This window comes from Amphiura filiformis, chromosome 17, assembly GCF_039555335.1.
Source record: "Amphiura filiformis chromosome 17, Afil_fr2py, whole genome shotgun sequence".
NCBI lineage: Eukaryota > Metazoa > Echinodermata > Ophiuroidea > Amphilepidida > Amphiuridae > Amphiura > Amphiura filiformis.
In genome coordinates, this window is record NC_092644.1 from 29,054,005 (window position 1) to 29,062,628 (window position 8,624).

Genomic DNA, 8,624 nt, shown 5'->3' on the forward strand with positions numbered 1-8,624 from the left:
ACGAAGTAGATATCTACTGCTGATAGCAATATTGATGAAGCAGCTATCTACTGCTGATAGCAATATTGATGAAGCAGCTATCTACTGCTGATAGCAATATTGATGAAGTAGATATCTACTGCTGATAACAATATTGATGAAGTAGATATCTGCTGCTGATAACAATATTGATGAAGCAGCTATCTACTGCGAATAGCAATATTGATGAAACAGCTATCTACTGCTGATAGCAATATTGACGAAGTAGTTATCTACTGCTGATAGCAATATTGATTAAGTAGTTATCTACTGATGATAGCAATATTGATGAAGTAGTTATCTACTGCTGATAGCAATATTGATGAAGTAGATATCTACTGCTGAAAGCAATATTGACGAAGTAGATATCTACTACTGATAGCAATATTGATGAAGTAGCTAGCTATCTACTGCTGATAGCAATATTGATGAAGTAGATATCTACTGCTGAAAGCAATATTGACGAAGTAGATATCTACTACTGATAGCAATATTGATGAAGTAGCTATCTACTGCTGATAGCAATATTGACGAAGTAGATATCTACTGCTGATAGCAATATTGACGAAGTAACTATATGCTGCTAATAGCAACATTGCTAAAGTGGCTATCTACTGCTGATAGTAATGTTGATGAATTATGTATCTACTACTGATAGCAATATTGATGAAGTAGCTATCTACTGCTGATAGCAATATTAATGAAGTAGATATCTACTACTGATAGTAATATTGATGAATTAGATATCTACTGCAGATAGCAATATTGATGAATTATCTATGTACTGCTGATAGCAATATTGATGAAGTAGTTATCTACTACTGATAGCAATATTGATGAAGCAGCTATCTACTGCTGATAGCAATATTGATGAATTATCTATGTACTGCTGATAGCAATATTGATAAAGTAGTTATCTACTGCTAATAGCAATATTGATGAAGCAGCTATCTACTGCTGATAGCAATATTGATGAAACAGCTATCTACTGCTGATAGCAATATTGATGAAGTAGATGTCTACTGCTGATAACAATATTGATGAAGTAGTTATCTACTACTGATAGCAATGTTGATGAAGCAGCTATCTACTGCTGATAGCAATATTGATGAAGCAGCTATCTACTGCTGATAGCAATATTGATGAAGTAGATATCTACTGCTGATAACAATATTGATGAAGTAGATATCTGCTGCTGATAACAATATTGATGAAGCAGCTATCTACTGCAAATAGCAATATTGATGAAACAGCTATATACTGCTGATAGCAATATTGATGAAGTAGCTATCTACTGCTGATAGCAATATTGATGAAGTAGCTATCTACTGCTGATAGCAATATTGATGAAGTAGCTATCTACTGCTGATAGCGATATGGATGAAGTAGCTATCTACTGCTGGTAGCAATATTGATGAAGTAGCTATCTACTGCTGATAGCAATATTGATGAAGTAGCTATCTACTGCTGATAGCAATATTGATGAAGTAGCTATCTACTGCTGATAGCAATATTGATGAAGTAGCTATCTACTGCTGATAGCAATATTGATGAAGTAGCTATCTACTGCTGATAGCAATATTGATGAAGTAGCTATCTACTGCTGATAGCAATATTGATGAAGTAGCTATCTACTGCTGATAGCAATATTGATGAAGTAGCTATATACTGCCGATAGCAATATTGATGAAGTAGCTATATACTGCTGATAGCAATATTGATGAAGTGGCTATCTACTGCCGATAGCAATATTGATGAAGTAGCTATATACTGCTGATAGCAATGTTGATGAAGTAGCTATCTACTGCTAATAGCAATATTGATGAAGTAGCTATTTACTGCTGATAGCAATATTGATGAAGTAGCTATCTACTGCTGATAGCAATATTGATGAAGTAGCTATCTACTGCCGATAGCAATATTGATGAAGTAACTATATACTGCTGATAGCAATATTGATCAAGCAGCTATCTACTGCTGATAGCAATATTGATGAAGTATCTATCTACTGCTGATAGCAATATTGATGAAGTAGTTAACTACTGCTGATAGCAATATTGATGAAGTGGCTATCTACTGCTGATAGCAATATTGATGAATTATCTATGTACTGCTGATAGCAATATTGATAAAGTAGTTATCTACTGCTAATAGCAATATTGATGAAGCAGCTATCTACTGCTGATAGCAATATTGATGAAACAGCTATCTACTGCTGATAGCAATATTGATGAAGTAGATGTCTACTGCTGATAACAATATTGATGAAGTAGTTATCTACTACTGATAGCAATGTTGATGAAGCAGCTATCTACTGCTGATAGCAATATTGATGAAGCAGCTATCTACTGCTGATAGCAATATTGATGAAGTAGATATCTACTGCTGATAACAATATTGATGAAGTAGATATCTGCTGCTGATAACAATATTGATGAAGCAGCTACCCAGCAAACACAAAACGTTTTCGACGTCATTCGCAAAAGGTTATAAAAGGTTGTCAGAAAACGTTTAAATGTCGGGTTATATAAAGGGTATATTAAGAGTATAAAACGTTTTCATAACCTTAAAAACATTTTTGATAATCTACTGCTCAGCAAACAAATATGTTTTACAAAAAACGTTTAAATGTCGGGTTATATAAAGGGTATAAAAACGTTTTAGTAACATTCCAAAAACATTCCTGAAAACTTGATACAAAACATCCTAAACAGAATGTTATTTTGGGGTTGAAAAAATATTTTGCGCAAAATTTTGCCCAAAATATTTTCAATAACGTTTTAAAAACGTTTTCATGACCTTTATATAACCCGACATTTAAATGTTATTAGAAGGTTTTGAAAAAAACATTTTAAGAACATTTCTGTGTTTGCTGGGTTCAAATATTTTAACATAATGTTATTTAAGTATTGACACAATATTTGGCAAAAATGTTTGCAAAAATAGTTTTCAATAACACTTTTTGAAAACATTTAAAAATATTGTTGTAGTGTGTTTTCATATAAAACGTTTTAAAACGTTATCATGACTTTTATATAACCCGACATTTTAATGTTATTAAAACGTTTTTGCCTAAACCAAAAGCCAAAATATAACTTATTTAAAATGTTTTTAGAACGTTTTTGTGTTTGCTGGGTATCTACTGCAAATAGCAATATTGATGAAACAGCTATCTACTGCTGATAGCAATATTGATGAAGTAGCTATCTACTGCTGATAACAATATTGATGAAGCAGCTATCGACTGCTGATAGCAATATTGACGAAGTAGATATCTACTGCTGATAGCAATATTGATGAAGCAGCTATCTACTGCTGATAGCAATATTGATGAAGCAGCTATCTACTGCTGATAGCAATATTGATGAAGTAGATATCTACTGCTGATAACAATATTGATGAAGTAGATATCTGCTGCTGATAACAATATTGATGAAGCAGCTATCTACTGCGAATAGCAATATTGATGAAACAGCTATCTACTGCTGATAGCAATATTGACGAAGTAGTTATCTACTGCTGATAGCAATATTGATTAAGTAGTTATCTACTGATGATAGCAATATTGATGAAGTAGTTATCTACTGCTGATAGCAATATTGATGAAGTAGATATCTACTGCTGAAAGCAATATTGACGAAGTAGATATCTACTACTGATAGCAATATTGATGAAGTAGCTAGCTATCTACTGCTGATAGCAATATTGATGAAGTAGATATCTACTGCTGAAAGCAATATTGACGAAGTAGATATCTACTACTGATAGCAATATTGATGAAGTAGCTATCTACTGCTGATAGCAATATTGACGAAGTAGATATCTACTGCTGATAGCAATATTGACGAAGTAACTATATGCTGCTAATAGCAACATTGCTAAAGTGGCTATCTACTGCTGATAGTAATGTTGATGAATTATGTATCTACTACTGATAGCAATATTGATGAAGTAGCTATCTACTGCTGATAGCAATATTAATGAAGTAGATATCTACTACTGATAGTAATATTGATGAATTAGATATCTACTGCAGATAGCAATATTGATGAATTATCTATGTACTGCTGATAGCAATATTGATGAAGTAGTTATCTACTACTGATAGCAATATTGATGAAGCAGCTATCTACTGCTGATAGCAATATTGATGAATTATCTATGTACTGCTGATAGCAATATTGATAAAGTAGTTATCTACTGCTAATAGCAATATTGATGAAGCAGCTATCTACTGCTGATAGCAATATTGATGAAACAGCTATCTACTGCTGATAGCAATATTGATGAAGTAGATGTCTACTGCTGATAACAATATTGATGAAGTAGTTATCTACTACTGATAGCAATGTTGATGAAGCAGCTATCTACTGCTGATAGCAATATTGATGAAGCAGCTATCTACTGCTGATAGCAATATTGATGAAGTAGATATCTACTGCTGATAACAATATTGATGAAGTAGATATCTGCTGCTGATAACAATATTGATGAAGCAGCTATCTACTGCAAATAGCAATATTGATGAAACAGCTATATACTGCTGATAGCAATATTGATGAAGTAGCTATCTACTGCTGATAACAATATTGATGAAGCAGCTATCGACTGCTGATATCAATATTGACGAAGTAGATATCTACTGCTGATAGCAATATTGATGAAGCAGCTATCTACTGCTGATAGCAATATTGATGAAGCAGCTATCTACTGCTGATAGCAATATTGATGAAGTAGATATCTACTGCTGATAACAATATTGATGAAGTAGATATCTGCTGCTGATAACAATATTGATGAAGCAGCTATCTACTGCTGATAGGAATATTGATGAAATAGATATCTACTGCTGATAGCAATATTGATGAAATAGATATCTACTGCTGATAACAATATTGATGAAGCAGCTCTCTACTGCTGATAGCAACATTGATGAAGCAGCTATCTACTGCTGATAGCAATATTGATGAAGTGGCTATCTACCCAGCAAACACAAAAACGTTTTTAAAACGTTTTAAATACGTTATATTTTGGCTTTTGGTTTAGGTAAAAACGTTTTAATAACATTAAAATGTCGGGTTATATAAAGGACATGATAACGTTTTAAAACGTTTTGTATGAAAACACACTACAACAATATTTTTAAATGTTTTCAAAAAATGTTATTGTAAACTATTTTTGAAAACATTTTTGCCAAATATTGTGTCAATACTTTAATAACATTATGTTAAAATATTTGAACCCATCAAACACAGAAATGTTCTTAAAATGTTTTTTTCAAAACCTTTTAATAACATTTAAATGTCGGGTTATATAAAGGTCATGAAACTGTTTTTAAAACGTTATTGAAAATATTTTGGGCAAACATTTTTCGCAAAATATTTTTTCAACCCCAAAATAACATTCTGTTTAGAATGTTTTGTATCAAGTTTTCAAGGATGTTTTTGGAATGTTATTAAAACGTTTTTATACCCTTTATTTATTACCCGACATTTAAACGTTTTTTGTAAATCATTTTTGTTTGCTGAGCATTAAATTATACACAAATATTTTTTAAGGTTATGAAAACGTTTTATACCCTTAATATACCCTTTATATAACCCGACATTTAAACGTTTTTTGACAACCCTTTATAACCTTTTGCGAATGATGTCGAAAACGTTTTGTGTTTGCTGGGTATACTGCTGATAACAAAATTGATGAAGCAGCTATCTGCTGCTGATAGCAATATTGATGAAGCAGCTATCTACTGCTGATAGCAATATTGATGAAGTAGCTATCTGCTGCTGATAGCAATATTGCTAAAGTAGCTATCTACTGCTGATATCAATACTGATGAACTGCTGACCATCAATATTGCTTTGTACGTCATCAATATTGCTATCAGCAGTAGATATCTACTTCATCATTATTGCTATCAGCAGTAGATATCTACTTCGTTAATATTGCTATCAGCAGTAGATAGCTACTTCATCAATATTGCGATCAGCAGTAGATAGACAATTCATCAATGTTGCTATCAGCAGTAGATATGGCTATTTCAGCAATATTTAGCAACAGATAGCTACTTCATCAATATTGCTGTCAACAGTAGATATTGCTAAAGTAGCTATCTACTGCTGATAGCAATATTGATGAACTGCTGATCATCAATATTGCTATGTACAGACTTGACATTTAATATGGAATATTTTTTGGCAAAATTCCAAGACTGGTTTGGAAGGGGTCTGCACACGGGGTAAATATTAATTGGGGTGTGTCGGGAGATGTAAAGTAATTGTTTGTCAGAAAATGTGCTTTCCATTAGTTTACATAATGGCGCTCATAATGTACTGAATTAGCCTAAAATGGCGGATTTAAGGATACTGAATATGATTTTTGTGGGGTAAAATATCTGAATTTGAGGAACATTATTCTGATATTATCAAATTTATTGAGGGTTGAGGTGATATTTACTAAACCTAAATACAATAAGTGTTCATCAGACCTGAAATGACTTGTAATCTATATACCAGTTTTGAAAGTGGGAGGAGCTTTTATAAATATGGCTCCGAAAAGTGTTACGCAGATACGCACTAAGAAATTTTGAATGGCCACCTGGGGCCAAATGTTATAAACTTACTGTACACAAAGAAACAGCGTGAGTTGATTGGACAACCAAGAATCCGCGCAGTTGTTTTGTACTCTAAGTTTATAACATTTGACCTCAGGGGGCCATTCAAACTTTCTGAGTACGTAAAACTGTTATGAGCCATATTTCAAGCTCCTTCCAAAAAATTGGTACATTGCAAGCGTATTTCAGCTGTGATGAATGCCAATTGCTGACGAAGTTTACGAAATACCACTTCAAACCCCTATAAATTTGATAACAGCAGAACAATGTTGCATAAAGTCCGAAATTGTGTCCCCCACATAGCTCAATTTCAGCCTCCCTAAATCCGCCATTTTAGGCAAATTCGCTACATTATGAGCACCATAATGTAAACTCATGGAAAGCACATTTCCTATCAAATAATTATTTTACACCGTCTCCCGACACATCCCAATTAAATTTAGCCCGTGCGGTTTATGCAGACCCCTTCCAGTCCAGTCTTTGAATTTTGCAAAAATATATTCCATATTAAATGTCAAGTCTGTACTTCATCGTGATCAATATTGCTATCAGCAGTAGATAGCTACTTCATCAATATTGCTATCAGTAGTAGATAGCTACTTCATCAATATTGCTATCAGCAGTAGATAGCTACTTCATCAATATTTCTATCAGCGGTAGATATCTACTTCATCAATATTGCTATCAGCAGTAGATATACTTCATCAATATTACTATCAGCAGTAGATAGCTGTTTCATCAATATTGCTATCAGCAGTAGATAAAGCTATGTCAGCAATATTTAGCAACAGATAGCTACTTCATCAATATTGCTATCAACAGTAGATATTGATGAAGTATAATAGCTATCTACTGCTGATAGCAATATTGATGAAGTAGATATACAGCTGACAGAAATATTGGTGAAGCAGCTATCTGCTACTGATAGCAATATTGATAAAGTAGCTATCTGCTGCTAATAGCAATATTAACGAAGTAGCTATCTACAGCTGACAGCAATATATTGATCTCTGCAGCGGACAGCAATATTGATGAAGCAGCTACCTATATACTGCTGATATCATCTATCTACTGCTGATAGCAATATTGCTGAAATAGCTATCTACTGCTGATAGCAATATTGATGAAATACTTATCTATACTGCTGATACATGTAGCAATATTGATGAATAAGTTATCCAAGTGATGAAGCATATAAAAGATGCGGGGCCTGCAAGTGTATCCTGAGAGACGCCTCCGTTCATTCAAATGCTTCCAGTCAGATGTGACATTTTTTGTACCTCACACATTGAGATCTACTGAAGGTATCAGCTCAGATCTCGCACCCACTTGGGAGCATTTTTGAGATGACAACGTTATTCGACTCTATTCCTGACTTTATATCAGCGTGTTTGTGAAGGTTATCAAGTAACTTTGCTAGAGCCTTTGCTGTTGTCAAACTGGTTACTGTCAAGAAGTGGCCTAATGTCTTGCATAAGTGAATCGATGTGGAACGATTCGGCGGTTTTCGCAAAATTGTCGAAAGCGAGACTGGGACACAACACCGCTCTTAAAGAAGGAGTTTAAGATGATGGTCAAGGGAGAGCTCAACTCATATCATAAGCGAACTCACGTATAATGTATGCTAGTATACCATCGGGACCACTAGTTTTCTTTGAACCAATCTTACGCAACTTGTTAAACACATCACATTCATTGATCAAGGGCAAGAGAGGTGTGGGTTTGAATGCTGGGCGATTCTCAAGGTGCGAAGGTGACAGGTAAGCGTCCGATTTGCCGGTGTATTCTGGCATTTCAATGTGTATTGTGTTTTCTTGTGTATTTGTCAACCTGTAGTATTGCGATATAGGCCTACTGTAGAAATCCATCTACACACATAATTTTGACGGAAGAGGCGAAAGGCAGACGCCCTCCATTAAAAAAACCATTTTAGTAAAAACATTATTTTGGAATTTGAGCAACAATTACTTAATGTATATTACTGATATAGGCG